Here is an 18,799-nt window from a genome sequence, read left to right as displayed (position 1 = left end):
CCAGTCACACTTCTTTGAAGTCTCTCAGCCCCACTCACCTCACAGAGTGTTTGTTGTGGGGGAGGAAGGGAAAGGAGTTTGTTAGCCGCTTTGAGACTCCTTAAAGGGAGTGAAAGGCGGGATATCAAATCCAAACTCTTCTTCTTCTTTCCTACCTGAGATGATTGTTTAACAAGACCAGGCATAGGCAAACTCGGCCCTCCAGATGTTTTGGGACTACAACTCCCATCATCCCTAGCTAAAAGGACCAGTGGGATGATGGGAGTTGTAGTCCCCAAACATCTGGAGGGCCGAGTTTGCCTATGACTGAACAAGACGAATCAACAACTCTGCTCATGAAAGAGACTTCCACTTGCACAATGGAACATCCCTTTTCAACTCCCAGTACATACCCAAAATCTGTTCCAGAGGGTTGGGAGGCCCTTAAGAGAAAATTTTGTTAGCACATGGGAGAGGAGAAGTGGAAGTCCTGCTTCTGTGTGGAGCTCTACACAATATCAGCTACAACCTTATGATTAGAGTTCCTGACTCTTCACATTTTAGCAGTCGTAAGAGTGGGTTAGATTATAAGAATTAGATCAGTATTTCAGCTTCACGTAAATAATATTTCATTTAAATAACAGTGTTGGAGGAAATGATTAAAAGAAACCCCACAGCACTATGTTCTAAACTTGAATCATCTTGAATTGTGGCTGCTTTCTTTATTCCTTCCACAATATTTATATACCACAAATTGGGGGTTGAGTCACAATGGTAATAGTAGCAAAAGCAGCCACAGCAATAATAATAATGCTAAAAACAACTAGTAACTTAATTCACAGAAGAACCAGTAGAATATATCACCATTGCATAAACCAGGGTGGGGAACCCTTGGCCCTCTATATGTTGCTGGACTCCCATCCCTCATCTTTGGCCAGGCAGGCTGAGGTTGATGGGATCTGGAGTACAACAACATCTGCAAGATCACAGGTTCCCCAACCCTGGCTTAAAAAGCCAAAATATCCCATGGGTTTACAAAAACAGTAGAGATGTATAGGACCTTCCTATAGCCTAAAACTGTCCTCGGTAGTAACCTGTAGTTCAGTTCAATGTGTTGTTGGGGAAAACACAAGAGACAGAAGAACAACAAGGTTTTACAACATTCAAAAAGTTACTTTAAATTAAGGTTGGGGCACCTGTGGTCCTCCAGATGTTGTTGGACTCCAGCTCTTGTGAACCCCTAGCCAGCATGACCAATGGTTGGAGACAATATCTGAAAGGCCACAAATCCCCCAGCCCTGCTTTAAATTATTGTGCAATAATTTAGAGTTAAATGGAGCAGATCAACATCCAGGTTTCCAGACTATTGCCTACTATAGGAAGCAATGATTAAACATTAAACTTTCTTGTTGTCTCTCTTTAGATCAAAGAGCAATCTTCTCTCTCTCTATCACACACACACACACACACACACACACACACACACACACACTTCATGCAGTGTATCTCCTTAGAGCTTTTAGATTCAATATTAGAGAAATTAAATATGCTTGCAATTACAGCTCATTATTCATGCAAACCACTCAAACCTGGCTTAATGATATGCCATTCCTTAGATCCATATTCATACATTAGTGTTCCCCTCCTTTGATTAACACTGGGATCAAGACAATTAGTACATTTTATTTGCAAAAAAAATTAGAATGGAATATGCTTTCTTTGCTTTACTCCTTCTCCCTACGATGCATCTAAGTGTGCAGGCTAAGAGGGCATGATGTTCTGTTAGAGTATGCTGTCAGAATATATTGTGATTTGTTTTATTACTCAATATTGATCCAGGTGTTCCGATATAAAACCCATACATTCTTCTCCTTCTTCTTGATATTGGAAGCAGAAGAACAGAAGGAAATATCAGATTCGGCCATGTTGCTTTTCTGATCAACTGAATATTCACTACTCAACACAAGTCAACAGTTGGAGATAAATATAAGAATCCTGTTCTTTAAATCCTGTTCTTTTGGGGCATATAAGGAGAAATGTACCGTATATTAAATGGGACTTAAGATTGCTCAGAAATATGATCCAAGCAAAACAACCTACCATTGTGTTCTCTCTTGGCTGTATAACATGAAACCAAACTCAAGTTGCTCTGCACCCCTCCATTTAACAAAGAGATAGAAAGTCAGCAAGAAAAGCACTAGTATATTGAATATTTTCAAAGTTTTCGCTCTGCTTCAGTTGCATTGATAGAGCTCTTTTGCTTTCTGCCTGCATTGCAGCTCCTTTTAATACCGCAGGATCTATAGTATGTACACTTGGAATTCAACAATAAAGCTGCCATAAGAAGGGGTTAAACTGGATTCAGGATTTATTCCTGGTACCCAAATGGATTAAGACTCTGCCATTTTCTCATCTTGTTAGAATCTTTGTCAAAAGAATGAGGATTAGATGTGGCTAATGCTCCCCTCTTTAATAGCAAACTATATTGTGCTGACCTTTACAGTGTTATCTGATTTGCTTTCCTGAAGAGTCAAGGTTATTCCGTTCTCTTCCATTTGCTTATGAGGAACAGGTGGAACAGACAGGCAGTAAAATTAAAGGGTACAGTAAAGGTTGAAATATAGCACAGTCTCTTGGCAAGCGGTGCTAAGATGCAAAAAGAGAGAGAGAGAGATGGTGATATCACAAATCTCCACGTTTGTTTGTTTGTTTGTTTGTTTGTTTATTATTTTGTTCCCCAAGTAACAATCACACATTTCCAGAAAAGAAAGTTGAATAAGCAACAGGATTTTGTTTTGTTTTTTTAACCTGGAAAATGAGGGGAGGGGGAGCCAGAACTGGATTTGCATGATTTTGGTGCAATGGACAAAAAGGACATAATACATGAATGCTCATCTAAATGAAGAACATCAAACAGCCTATTTATTTCTATTTAAAAAAATAGAAGAGTATTTGTCAAAAAGCAACTTACTATTATTCTGTTTAAGGTAAATCTTTACATGTTGAAATTTCACTATTTTTTGAATATCACATAGGGATATTGATAAAGTAATATAACTTTTTTAACGGTGTGTTCAAAAACCTTACATTTAAATTTCTTACCAGTCCTGGTGATGGAAGAATATAAGTTGTATTTGCCTCATTGACTCGTTTAAGCTATTGCTGGGAAACTCCTACAGCCGAGAAGTATACATGTATTTAAAAAGAGTTATAGGGCATAGGGAACAAGGAAAAGAAAAGAAGCTTTTTAATCTGCTAGAGGATACGTTCCAGAAATGTGGGTCATATGCTTAAATTTCAACAAATCTGATATCTATCTTCCTGCATATTAATGCTTGATCAATAATACCTCCTACCCCTCAGAAACACTGAATTCAATTTACAGAAGAGCACCTGGTGTTTTCTGCAAAGGCCTAAGTCTGATACAGTAAGCTCTGGAGCAAACCTTTGTCACATAAAAGCCTCAAGGTACGGTAACTTGAGGCTTATTTCAGCTTGCTGGAGCGATGTCTCTGAAGCAAGAAGTCGCCATCTGCCAGTTAATTTCAAACTTGCAGAATGAGGAAAGGAAGAGTCAAGCAGAACACTTCAACCAGAAGGATTCAGAAGCGTGACATATTGTACTTGTCACAGGTTATGGGAAATCACTTGCCATAAGGTTGCTGTTTGCTCCAGCTGATGAATTAAACCATGAACGCCTCATATGTTGCAGGTTGATTTCATACTCGTCCAAGGGGCTTGCATGACAATTCTAAGGGGGAAGGCAGGCTCATAGCAAGGAATTTCATTCTAAATGAGATTCAGAAGTAATTGTGAGGCATAGTAGTAGGACCCATGAAATGATTCCAGGGTTCTGAAAGTATTTTATTGCACACACATATCGTTTAAGACCTGTTATTTAAGCTTCACACTCAGTCATTATCAGCACTCAGATTGATTTTGTGCATTCTGCCACAATGGTGCAAGAATACCTGCATCATTGCCATCTCTACTTCTCTTCTTCATAATCTTCTTTAAGGAGGGTGGAAAGCATTTAAAAGTCTTTAAATTGTTGTTGTTTAGCCATTTAGTCATGTCCGACTTTTTGTGACCCCATGGACCAGAGCACGCCAGGCACTCCTGTCTTCCACTGCCTCCCACAGTTTGGTCAAACTCATGCTGGTAGCTTTGAGAACACTGTCCAACCATCTCGTCTTCTGTCGTCCCCTTCTCCTTGTGCCCTCCATCTTTCCCAGCATCAGGGTCTTTTTCAGGGAGTCTTCTCTTCTCATGAAGTGGCCAAAGTACTGGAGTCTCAGCTTCAGGATCTGTCCTTCCAGTGAGCACTCGGGACTGATTTCCTTAAGAATGGATTGGTTTGAGCTTCTTGCAGTCCATGGGACTCTCAAGAGTCTCTTCCAGCACCATAATTCAAAAACATCAATTCTTCGGTGATCAGCCTTCTTTATTTTCCAGCCCTCACTTCCATACATCACTACTGGGAAAACCATAGTTTTAACTATACGGACCTTTGTTGGCAAGGTGATGTCTCTGCTTTTTAAGATGCTGTCTAGGGTTGTCATCGCTTTTCTCCCAAGAAGCAGGCGTCTTTTAATTTAGTGGCTGCTGTCACCATCTGCAGTGATCATGGAGCCCAAGAAAGTAAAATCTCTCACTGCCTCAATTTTTTAATATACTTTATATACTTTTGAATTATGGTTCTGGAGGAGACTCTTGAGAGTCCCATGGACTGCAAGAAGATCAAACCTATCCATTCTGAAGGAAATCAGCCCTGAGTACTCACTGGAAGGACAGATCCTGAAGCTGAGGTTCCAATACTTTGTTTTTTTTTTATCTTGGTAATGTTCCAATTTTATTTATTTTTTATGATAATATTTTTTATTGCTTTTTTCCAGGTACAAATATATAATCAGATAAATAACAGAAGCAACAGAACAGGAAAAAAAAAGTTGCTCTCAAATAAATGTTGTCAAGCAAAAACAACTGCTGGGACGTTGTCGCAGATATGCATTTTGCCAGAGCTACAGATGAAATAGGAGAATAAAGATATAAATTGTTTGGACAGAATGTGCAAATCAGAAAGGGTTGTTTCACTTAAAAAGGACACTGTTCCATCATTTATACAAGGATATTTCAGTCGGCTTATTGATAGGCTAATATGTGGCTATTTGCATGTACACTTCAGAAGAAATCTGCTCTGGAAATGCTCCTGTCCACCAATCTCTTTTGCGTGGAGATAACTAGAGAGGGGTAAATATAAAAGAGACCGTTCTTATGCCCAATAGTAAAAATATTAAGATGATGCCGTCAGTGATAGAACTACAACAAAGGAAATAATGAATGTTCATCTGGTTTACGTCATGCATGAATTGTCTGCGGAAGAAGAGGAGGATGCTATTTATAAAGGTTGTGGTACTCCAGTTGAGGAGATGTACTTTTCAAGTACACTTTAACTACCACATATGTTTTGAATATAATAGAGATGAAACAAAGATATCAGCTTTTGGTCGACAGCATGGGTACCTATATTTAGGCACTTTGTAGAGCAGTCAGTGCTGGGTTTATGTATAAGCTAAACAAGCTATAGCTTAGGGTCCCACTCTCCTGGCCCCCCAAAAAAATTAAAGGAAAAACCCTGGATGTACATTTGCAAAATATAAGATAAAAAACAATTAAAATAAAACCTACATACAGCAACAGTGTTTTGTGTTGTGTATGGACCTATTAGGTCCATAAATTACTATATAGCATATATTCAACACAAAAAAGTGGCAATTTGTTGTTGACAAAGGACAGCTGAACATATAAAGGGCCTCATTACCTTCAGTAGCTTCGGGCCTCATCAAACCTGAATCCGGCCCTGAGAGCAATCCTATGCACATTGACTCAGAAATAAGTCCCATTGACTTAAGTGACAAGTGGGTATAGTGGTTACGTACTTAATTCGTTCCGGAGGTCCGTTCTTAACCTGAAACTGTTCTTAACCTGAAGCACCACTTTAGCTAATGGGGCCTCCCACTGCTGCCGCGCCGCCGCCGCACGATTTCTGTTCTCATCTTGAAGCAAAGTTCTTAACCCGAGGTACTATTTCTGGGTTAGCGGAGTCTGTAACCTGAAGCGTATGTAACCTGGGGTACCACTGTATATAGTTGCAATCTTATTCCATTTTAGTTGCTTAATTATGAGTTTCTGATAATCAATTGCAAACTCATGTGAAGAAACAAACTCTTTGCCCTGGATCTGATGCCCCCCCCCCATTACTATAGATCAAGGAAGCCTGTGGTCTTTCACATATTGTTGAACTACAACTCCCATAATCCCTGACCAGAGGCCATGCCTGCCACAGGCAAAATAATGTAAAAAACCCAAAACTTCTTCTAAGTGAAGCAATGCAAGAAATACCGGTATATATTCAGTGATACGATGGATGCCTATATTTCTAACTTATTGACTTAATTTGGTGATGAAAGGATAGCATAATTGTATGTACCAGCAAATGCTTTAGTGCACAATTATTCTGTGCTAAATGGGGAAAAGTTATGGTAACTACATTCCATTCCAATGAAAGACAGATTTAATGTTCAGAAAACAAAGTCCTAATATGGTTAATGCCTGCTACACATGTTTTCAGGAGAGGGAAAATTTACCACCACCACCCGTGAAACATAAAAGGCTCAAAGGCAATTTCTTGCTTTTAACTGGAATTCTCTCAAGTATAGTAGGGCAGCAGTTTACTGTATAAGAATTAACAGTGTTGCCATAGTTGCCTTTGGCGGTAGTGATGGAAATACTGAGTGATGTGGAAAGATTAAAGGAACCAAACATTTTGATAGGATGCCAGCATTCATGGTGGCAGACCAGTGAAGGCAGCACATCTCTGAAGCAATGATGGGTAGAGGATTTTAGGTGATTATATTCACCCATGCTGCAAGCTATTAGAATCCCTCGCTGGGAGAGCTAAACCCAAACAAAGCCTCTTCTGTCTTCTATATGTTTTATCCAAATATTTTCTATTCCTGCTGTGTTCCAAGAGCTCCAGACAAGTCCCTATGTAACTGTATCTCTTATTCTTCAAGTTTACAGCTAGAAAACCATATGCATTATCACCCAAAGGGCAACTTATGAATCTTGAAGACTGGATATTGGGTTGCATTCGGATATGGGGAAATTTAAATAAGAACAATAATATTAACATTCACAATGCAGTACCAGTAGCATTATCAAACTGTAGCTTTTTGACTGATACACTGGCATGTTGAACTAAATTTTATTCACATCAGTGGATGCAGTGTCACCAAACAATGGATATCATCGGATAACATCACCATATCCCCTCCCTTGCTGCCCATGCATGCTTCTGTTCCCCCGTGATTCACCCTTGAAAATGGCAGGAAAGAACAGTATGCCAATATACTGCCCCAAATTCTGCCACTTTCCTGTTGCAATTTTCTGGGTTAATGGGGTAGCAAACTACCCTTTTACTGCAGTGTCAATAAGAAACAAATAAATATAATACAAAATAATTGACCCTCTCTGTCCCCCAGGTCACCCCAGCAATGCATCTAGAAGGACTTATTTGAAAGAATAAGTCAGAGGCCTGCCCCTTTAAGGGCTTCCTTCCCTCAAGGACGGGACAGAGTCTAATAGAGATTATCTGGTCCTGAGAGCATAAAAGTCCTCTCTAATAATTTGTTGGAGCAAATGGATGCTGGCCCACCTTGCCTGCATCATGCCTTGCAGACTCCTTGTTTAGACCGGGACAGATCACCCCAGCCAATGGATCTTCCTTTAAAATGTCTATAGGAATTTGACCATTGGGTCCCTACAGACATTCTAACTCAATCTTCGACAATCTGGTGATGGCCAGGTGTTTTGGACTACAGCTCCCAGTCAGAATAGGCATGCCGGCTGGGGCTGATGGGAAATGTAGACACCAGGAAGCCATCTTGTTGCATTGAACTGGGTACCTGAAAAGAGCTCATATCTCAACTAAATTTTCATAGGGGTGAATCAAAAACATTGCTAAACGTTCTTCTGAGGGAAGATTAATATAGATAGGTATTCAGGTATTGACAAACCTAGACAGCATCTTAAAAAGTAGAGACATCACCTTGCCAACAAAGGTACGTATAGTAAAAGCTATGGTTTTCCGAGTAGTGATGTATGGAAGTGAAAGCTGGACCATAAAGAAGGCTGATCACCGTAGAATTGATGCTTTTGAATTATGGTGCTGGAGGAGACTCTTGAGAGCCCCATGGACTGCAAGAAGCTCAAACCTATCCATTCTTAAGGAAATCTGTCCTGAGTGCTCACTGGAAGGACAGGTTGTGAAGCTGAGGTGCCAATACTTTGGCCACCTCATGAGAAGAGAAGACTCCCTGGAAAAGACCCTGATGCTGGGAAAGATGGAGGGCACAAGGAGAAGGAAACGACAGAGGACGAGATGGTTGGATAGTGTTCGTGAAGCTACCAGCATGAGTTTGACCAAACTGCGGGAGGCAGTAGAAGACAGAAGTGCCTGGCGTGCTCTGGTCCATGGGGTCACGAAGAGTCAGACATGACTAAACGACTAAACAACAACAACAAAATTCAGGTATCCCTGACTTTAACAGCTCAAATATGTTTAATTTCTAGAATCCAGATACGGAACTCCAGTGAGGGTTTTAGGTTTTTCTGTCTCTTAACAGAGGTCTTTTTAATTGAAAATTTGACTGACTAATGGGAAGCCCCAATAGATGGCTTAGAAAGGGATTCTAATTTATCCAGGATTTTATCTGCAACAGCAGTTTATCATAAGAGATGGTTTTATAAAAGCAAAACAATAGTGTGTTTCCTTGAAAGGCAATGACGAACCCATATTTTTGTGGCTATTGAAATAAAGCCAAAGGAAAAGAAAGTATTAAAAATCAGCTCAGGCAACATGAAAAAACATTGTTTCAGGTTATCTACTAAAACTATTTCAGAGTTGATTGAAAGCAGATTGAATCTCTCTTGCATTACACTTTCGACAAAATCATTTTGTTGATTAACACAATCCAATGTACAATAACCTATAGTGATTTCAGTCAGTGGCTGCTGATCTGTGTTTCAGATGCACAGTTCAAATGCACAATCCATTCCTTATCAGGCAATAATGGCAGGATTAGCACTGCCAAATATCTCCAGTGCAATGCTTGCCAATAAATGTTAGATTGGCTTTATTAAGAACTGGCAGAATATTGTATCTATACCTATATCAATATATATTTGAAACAAAATGCTTCTCACAAATATGAAGTAGACCATCAGAAGGAAAAATGATTGGTATTTTCAGGTAATATGAATTTTAGAGCCAATTTCCATTCTCTTAAAAATACATGCTTCATGTTTTATGGGCTGATTAAACCTAGTCAGGAAGTGGAGACATCAATTAATTACAAAGGCAAATGTGAGCAATCATATGAAGAGAATATAAAACTACATCACAATACAAATCAAGGAGATGGATGATTCAGTGCCCTTTTGGGCCAATGTTAGTGAATCACAGCTAGATAAAAGAAGCTTCAGTGTACGCTTATAAAAATGCAGGAATTTCATTTATATTAGAGCTGTGTGCCAAGCTTCAGAGAAGAAATCTGGACATTCCATGAGTTGTTATCTTAAGACAAACACAGGTGCTAAATGTTAAAAAAGAAAAAAAATGAGGTATGTTTTTCTCTTTTAAATTAATGTCACGGCCATGTTAGGGTTGTAACTGAAATACTGATTTAATAACTAGGTGTGAAATTTCTCCTTTGTAATGCAAGCTTCTTACATTAGAATCTGATTCCGGATTTCTCATATTTCTAATATTAACTTCCCCCGAAATGCAGTGCAAGAAGTTTTATCCAAGCAGGACACCCCACTGTTTATTTTGCAGCATCAAATAGTACGAAATTGCCCTGCTAGGTAGTTCCTTAAGGCTGCAATTCTATATCCACTTACCTCGAATTAGTCCCATTGCACTACTGATTATCAGGAGGTGTAGGGTTGCACTGCATCTTGAAACAGCTGCAACTTTCTATTTGTGAACTTTTCTTATATTTTATACATTGGCACTGAACATTTGGAGAAAATGACTGTTGGCTTCTCTCCCCACCTCCCTTTTAGTTACGTGCAATTTGCCACTTCATAAATAAGATAGTGCTATTTAAAACACACACACCACACTTTGATATTATTATATTAATAATTCTTAGAGCTAACATCCCCACCTGCCTCCTTGTTGTTTCTAGTCCTGGTCTCGGATGCCAACATTTGACAAGCCCGTTTGTCTGTGCAGCTGAGTTGTTTGGGAAGTGAATCCTCTGGCTAGCATCCACCTACATAGCATCTGCAATGCCATCTTTTACTCAAATTAATTTGTACATTCCTTCTGGAGGAAGCAAGGCTTGGAGAATGCCTGCTCTGCTGAATTGTCCTTTCTTCCCAAAAGTCTTTTCAGGACTCCCCTCCCCCTTTTCTTGGTTCACCAGTTCACTTTCTTGTTTTCCCATATCCGTTGCTCAATAGATAGTTCTTTCATAGGACATCCAGGGAAAATTTTAATGGTTGATGCTTAATTGTGTTTTTAATATTTTGGGAGCCGCCCAGAGTGGCTGGGGCAACCCAGTCAGTTGGGCGAAATAATAATAATAATAATAATAATAATAATAATAATAATAATAATAATAATAATATAGCACAGTAACATGTTATGTACAATTTATCACAGTTCTTCCAGAACTGTGATCATTCTGAAAGAGCTTGTTGCACACCTTAATCTGAATTTGTTGCTTACCCTGCCACTGAAGATCATTGAGTAATAAGTACTGGATGGTCCTTGTGTGTTGGGCTGTTCATTAAAATGGCAACCAACTGGTGGTTGGATAATGACATTACCTATTTCTGTTTACAGATCTCCTATCTCAGGTGTACAATGTGGTTCCCTCCAGGTGTTGTTGGTGCAGTGTGGCATTGTGGTTAGTTCACTGGACTGGGAGATCAGAGTTCAAATCCTCACTCAGGAATGAAACCCACAGGGTGACTTTGGGCCAGTCATGATCTCTCAGACTAACCTATCTCATAGGACTGTTGTGAGCACAAGAGCACAATCCCTGCCAACAACTGGTATTCAGAAGCATACAGCGGAGGTAAACACAGCTACCATGGCTAGTGGCTGTTGATGGACTTTTTAGCCTAATCCTCTTTCAAAGCCATCCAAATTGCACTGCTTGCTGTGGGAGTGAGTTCTGTAGTTTAACTATGTGGGTTCTCTTCATTTCACATTTCCCCCAATCTTTCTTTTAAAAATAAACATTACATAATCCTCATGAAACTCTAAAATCTTCATGCTTATACACAATTTTACCTAACATGCACATGAATTTTACCTAACATGGCCATTGCAGAACAGTCTCCCCTAACACAATGCTATTTTTACAAATGAATGCATTTTTATGCACACTATGAATTTTTGTTCACATGTTTACATGGTTGGAGCATTACAAAATTCAGAAATAAAGGATGACTGTGTTTCAGTGCTTGTATTGTTTCAGAAAGTGTGAATTAGGTGGGCTTGCCTTTGAATGTACACCAAATTTAATTTCCCCACCCCCCATCCCTAGATAACACTCCTTTATTTTTTTATTTATTTTTTAAGGAGCATAGAATTATGCAACTAAGCAGTTTAGGACACAAAAGGAAAACTTTAACACAGCAAGACGCTCACTATCTCTATACACTTCAGGAACATGAGTGTTTAAATCTGTACCACTTTTACAAAGAGTTGTCATGACTGGGCCGGTTTTTAACCTTGTGGTATGTGAAAGTACAATTAAGCTCCAAGGAGTGAACTTCCATATATCTGTATATTTTAAGGATTCATGTAAGCAAAGGATTTGAGTGGCTGCTGTTCATTCACGCTTGGGTCCAGTGTTTTGAATGAGCTAAAGTGATCAGGCTACTTGAATTAGTAAGTTTGGAATAGGTAAGAGGACCAGTCCTGGAATATGTGCTGAGGAAGCAGCACCCCCTGGTGGCCTCAATACAAGAACATAACAGAGGAACACCATGGCAGACAATGATAGTTATGAGATATCCACTTTTCTGTTGCACCAGAAAGTATGGGTTTAGATTCTAGCCTATTCCCGAAGAGAAGATGAAAAAGTTACATTGGTTTGAGGTGCCCAGAAAAGTGAAAGAGGTAGGATCTCTGAATGGCAAGGGAAGAGTTGTCTCTGCTGGCATTGGCATGAGCAGAGGCACAGAAATGCCAAGATAGCTCATGGAATAAAAAAATAAAAAGTATTTGAAATGCAGAATGCAGCTCAGAATGTTGACCTTGGCAGGAATTGAAAGTCCTAAAATGGAGGCAGAAACAACTGAGGTACAAAGAAACAAGATATGGAAAAGGGCATTTGGCACTGCCAGTTCTTGTACGTTTGTGGCGCATTACAGCAACAGATTAGCTGTAAGGCCTGTTGAAATCAGGGAGAATAAATAAGGCACGTGAAAAGGGCATTTCACCCTGACATGTATGTCACTCCTTGTGAACACTTGGATATGCCGAATCAAATGTTTATTAATAAGCTATCATTAACAGCAAGAAAATTAGCTGCTGTGAAGCTGAACGAATGGAAGAATGATAAACCTTCTAAAGTAGAGAGACATCATAAAAGATGGAGCACAGCCAAAATGGAGAGCTTGACAATGTATATAAATATAATATAAAATAAAATAATCTGAAAGCATGCACCCTGTATATGGTATTGGTTAATGATGTATAAATTAATTAAGTTAGAGATATTGATAGTGACGTGTGTGTGTGTGTGTGATTTCAATAAAGTGTTTAAAGCAAAAAAACTAAATAAAATACAATCAATAGTTTTGCCAGTGGTGCCTGAATTGTGATGGTTCTTACTTTTAAATGACATCTGAATGCAGCCCTGTTTAGGGATGTTTTTAATGTTTAATGCTGTATTGTGTTTTTAATATTCAGTTGGAAGCCACCCCGAGTGGCAGGGAAAACCCAGCCAGACAGGTGGGGTAAAATTATTTATTATTATTATTATTATTATTATGCATGAAAGTCATGAACTCATGCTGTAGTCAACATTTTAAAGAACTTGCAGCTACCTGAATATGCAGATGTAAACCAGCTGTAAGTTTTATTTCATGGCCTTCAAGGGGCATTGGACAATATATGAATTAGAACCAAGTATTTTGTCAGACTTCTTCACAGAATACACCAAAGATTGATGCTGACTTTCTGAAGAACACCATTATGAGAAAAAGAAAAGTGTTTCCAGTCTTAACTCAGGCCATTATCTCTGCAGATGACTTTCCGCCTTTGCCATCTGCTAGCTTCTACAATGCTTATTTTGGACATCCAAGTTGTTTCCTTCATACTCTAGCTAAGAATTGTCCTACCAGCACCTCTTCCCAACAACCAATGAGAAATCGCTTGGCTTGCATATCTGTACGTACATTTGATCAGAGTAATGACCATATATGTAGGGTTCTTTTCAGATACGGCCTACCTGAGTCATGGCTGGAAAATACGTTGATATGGAGGCAGCATGGCTACTGGTCACCATCCTGCTCTCCTGACCCCCTTGAAGACATTTCTCTATGCATTCAATGAACACAAGGGGGTCAGGAGAGCAGGATGGTGACCAGTAGCCATGCTGCCTCCATGTCAACGTATTTTCCAGCCATGACTCAGGTAGGCCGTATCTGAAAAGAGAAATGTCTTCTGAGGAGAACGAGAGACAATTCCCCATCTTCCACTGCTGCTCTTCTCTTGCGACTGATTTTGCAAATAGCAAACTGAAGACTGCCTTGCCCCTGCCATACTGGGTTCTGTGGGAGAGTCACTGGGTCACTGGGTTCTGTGGGAGAATTGTGGCCCGCAAGCCCCTAAAATATCTCAGACCCATTCCACAACAACTCAGAGCAAGATTTTCAGTGTGGCTGCCCCTGTTCTGTGGAATAGCATCCCTGTTGAGAAGATACAACAGGCCCTAGCTATTGGTCGTTTCCAGAAGGAATGGAATACATTTCAGCAAACTTTTCCAACTGTTTGAAATTTTGAGGTGCTTATTTGTATTGATTTAAAACCCATATTCAACAGCATTGCTTTTTAGCCTATTTTTCTGCATGCATGTAAATCAACCTGAGACTTATGTGAAAGCTGATTCATAAAATGATGATGATGGAACTAAATTAAAAAGGAATATTATTTTATGGGGGTGTATTTCTGTGCCCATTTCTCTCAAAAAGTCTCTGCTCAATGACACCTCGTCTTACAACTAATCCCTATTTCACAAATCCTATTTTTAAAAATCAATACATTTTAACTTATCATTTAGAAATTTTGGGACTCAGCTACACAGCTGCAAATATAATGTTAAGTGCATTTTAAGTGCATTACACAGATATGACACTAGATGGGAATGGTGAGCTTATGGCAAATTCAATATATATATATATATATATATATATATATATATATATATATATATATATATTTAAAGATTTAAAGCATTTTCACAGTGTTTTTTATATATGTCTAGATTCCACCTTGGAAATGGGGCACATCTCAAACTGTCTTGAAGCAGGCCTCTGAAAGAGCAATCAGAAAAGTAAATAAGGTTGACATTATGTATATTAAGGAAAGGCGCTTTGAATTAAATACGTGTTATGTAAGTGTTGGGTGACTGGATAAAGTGGCAAATTCACACCCAAGGCTAGTCTGTCAGGAATTAGGAAGAAACACTGATGCACAACAACTAAAGAGGGAGGTAGAATGAGAGGGCAAGAAATACAAGAAATTATTCATAAACCTTTGTTGAGTCCAAAATGAGGTTTGGGACTGGTTTGAAAATAGAAAGCAGGAAATCAATCTATGTCATCATTCTATGTCCAATATGGGTCGATTCACCTTAAAAAAGAAAAAGAAAAAGTCTTCCTGGCTCAAACACTCCTGCAATGAAATGTTTCATTTTTTGAAAGGTTCAGAAGAGATGCTTTACACAGCAGGACATAAATTCCCTCACTTTTACCATCTACCCTGTCAAAAATGAAATGCAGACCAGTTCCTGCAGGTTCTGTAAAAGGCATTTATTAAATGATATTTTGGGTCATAAAAGGGGCATTAACATAGAAACAGCCTCCTATATTTCTGCAGGCCAACAGGAGACGAAATATATTTTCACAAAGATTGGAAAAATGGGCAAGAACATTGTTAATGCATTATCTGTTTTTGTTAGATGGGTGCAGCCTGAAATATAGAATAAGAAAAGGGCAGGAACTTTTTCTTTAATACTACTGCTCATTGGTAAAATTTACAGCTCTACCTATTGGTGGAAGTGAAGAACAGCTAATTCACCTTGCTTGGTCTAAGGGCAGATGGGGAGCCTTCACAATGCTGACAGCAAATAATTTGGTATTTAGAACCATACGAAAGCATATGAAAATGCTAGATATGTGAATATACTTTTCTGTAATATGCATATTTTGACCCATGGTGGAGTCAAATGACATTTAGACAAATGGGTGGGAGGTACTGAAGATAACTGGATTGGGATAAGCTGTTTTTGCAACATTGATCGACCCTTTAATGAAGTTTGGGGCTCTGTGTCAAATGGACAATGGGCAGACTGTGGAAATAATGGTGACTAACAATCCAGATTATAGAAAGAGGGCTGTCTTTTTTGTGTTAGAACCATGGATGCTGAGAAGAACATGCCTGAAATAGCCACAAGGGATTAGGAAATTGGAAGGGGATGGATTTTAGCTAGACTCCATCAGGATGAGCAAAGCCCATCATGCAGAATGAACAGCATAATTTGGTAGTGATCAATATTACCCCAAAACTCTGTCATTCACACAGAAATCTGCAATACTTTCAACAAAGCTTCCACAACCCTTAAGCAAATATCCATTATTGTCATACTTACATCAACCACATTTTACATTGTCTCGCTCATTCGTTCCTTGCAATATTTTGACCCTTTGCCATCCTACCCCATGCATTGTCAAAACCATCCAGCGATGCCAGGTACAAGCTAAAAGTGGACAAGGACACTGAACTCCTGACAAAGCATTAAGGAAGACAGTGATGCACTGTGGCCTATAGCATAGTACATGCCATTCTCTTATGTAACAGGCTACACCGTCTAGGATACATGGCACCGGGAGTGGCTTTTCCAGTGGGGTGGGGTCACCAACAGAGCCAATTCTGTGTTCCCCGTCCAGTGACCCTCATGCAGTGCCAACCTTGCCACAACCTCCACCTCCCTCCCCCCAGTAGACTTTTGCTGCAGCTCCACCACATCAAGCAAGCCTGTTTGGAACCTGTGAGCAGATATTTTGAAAATATAAAGCCTGTTTCAGTCATGTGAAAAACTGAGTAATTATTGCATCGATGAAAAAAACTTTAAAATTGGCTAAAACTTTGAAAATATAGGTGGTATTCATGTCAAAATCCAGTTCATGAAGTCTGGAAAATCTATTACAGTCATACCTTGGGTTACAGACAGGTTGCGTTTTTTCAGGTTATGGACCCGCTGAAACCCAGAAGTACCAGAACGGGTTACTTCCGGGTTTCAGCAGTCGCGCATGCACAGAAGCGCCGAATCACAACCCACGCATGTGCAGATGCGCCACTGCGGGTTGCCAACACTGCAGGTTGCGAACATGCATCCCTCACAGATCACGTTCACAACCCAAGCGTCCACTGTATATCTTTTGGAAAGTTGTTTGTTCACATTTGGACCCCTCTTCAGATGTTGTAACCAAATTTTGCATGATGGCTCCTGAGATGAAGGAACAAGTTTTAATCTATAGTTGGATACAATTTTGCATCAAGATGGTGGACTGAACCTAGCAAAATTGCCCAATTTGTTTTGGTTCCTTAGAAGTCTCAAGTTATTCTGGGCACGAAGCTGCCAGTAAATGATGAAATCAAGATCCTACAACATATTGCATTCATCATTAATTTTCAGCAAACACTTCCGAGAATGAGATTAGAATGCAATATATGTGATGGGAAGAAAATGCTTACCCCATAGGATGACAAGATTCTAAGCAATGAAGGTCAGACTCCTATTATCCTGTGACTTTCACACAGCCTCCAGTGATATTTGAAAATTCACTTTGCCAGTAGGTTAAAACAAAAAGGCCACCCAGAGATCTTTAAACCAGAGGAAAAACAATCTGGTATATTTTTTTTTATTATTCTGAATGAGTCATGTTAATTCATTATTTACAGGTTTCCATGATCCATTTCCGGTGACTAGACCTAGCACCACCGCATTAGAAGGCCCACTGTTTGCTAAGGATCAATCTAAAGCCAGGCAAAAAAGTTTGAGGCAAGAAAATACTGCTAGAGGACACAGCTTAATGGAGTTAACAACACATTGGACCTTAATCCGGTAAATAGGCAGCAGTGTTTTTTTGTAGGATTAAGATATTATGATAAACAAAACATTTTAGTAATCTTTTGAGCCCTCAGAAACATTGAAGGTGGATTTGCACTTATTCCATCTGGCCTGCTCCTTGATCCTTTGCATAGCTTCTTATTCCATTGCCTAGACACCCATGCTCCCTATATGTCAATAAATATTTAGGTCCTAAAGATAAACGTTATCTCTGTTTTTTATGCTGGGACATTGGAGCTTGCTGTGCATCTGATCCAACATTCTGAGGGAGAGGAAGAAAACACTTTGGCTGTAATAAATGGTCTTCTGAAATCCATCCGTATCGGGAATGTGGAAAGCTTTTGTGAAGATCTCCCATATGTATGAGGCTGTCCGGTGGTTTGACTGATTTAGCAGGGTGAGAAAGACAGTGGGGCATATGGGAGTGGGAAGTTGGTGGGCTGGGGAGGGTTATTTTCTTTTTTCCGCAGGGAATGGGAGCAGTGGCTCCTCCTGCAGGTACAGATACAAGAGTCTTAGTTTCAGAGAAACTTATATAAATTCAAGACTTGGCGCGCTATAGCTAAAATGTTATTTTCTGGAATATAGGATGTTATATCATATTCTTTTCCCCCCCAGAGAATACCAGCCCCACACCCACTGCAGAAGCTGCAATTTGGTTGAAATGCTTTTCACTTTTGTACATCATTTATGCAATTTTTCAGGATGATTGGTGCTTGGTAAGTATGTGTCATTAGTGTCTGATGGGCATGAGGTGAGAACTAGAACTCCAGTTTTCAGTTTTCTCTCTTTCATTGTTCCCTTTTTTGTTTCTTTTTAATTCAGTTCCTTTCATTCTGCATGAAAGGCTGGCCGAAGAGCTATTTCATATTATCAGCTTGCAGATGAACTGAGAATTCTAACTGAGATAAAATCAAAATCCCTATTTTCTTGTGGATGAAATCCACAGAACATGACTCTTGCTTGACTTTCTTGTGATCATTTTTTTTTAAAAAAAAACCCATTACAGTGAGCAGTGAGGTAGTTTTACAGCTAGGGGAACTCCCTTCCACCCTCCCCCGGAGTCTTCATTCATTTTTTTTTCTCTCCCCAAGCAATTAAATACTGTCTAATTAAAACTCATTGTGAGATACAGGCACACAGGTAATCCTACAAAGTCTGCTATAGTACTAAGGTAATCATTCTTGTATTCTTTACACATATCCAAGCAACCTTACTGATATTTTTCTTCACTCGTTATAAATTATGCTTTCCACATGCATATCACATTTCTACCTTCATTATCTTTCTCTTCTGCCTCTTTTCATGTGCTTTAGCATGCCTGTTGATACCAGTTGTACTGAGAAATCTGGAGACCTGTTAATTAAACTTTTACACGC

Source organism: Podarcis liolepis (genome assembly GCF_965112155.1).
Source record: "Podarcis liolepis genome assembly, chromosome: 5".
NCBI classification, from domain to species: Eukaryota; Metazoa; Chordata; class Lepidosauria; order Squamata; family Lacertidae; genus Podarcis; species Podarcis liolepis.
Note: the sequence above shows the minus strand (reverse complement) of the source record.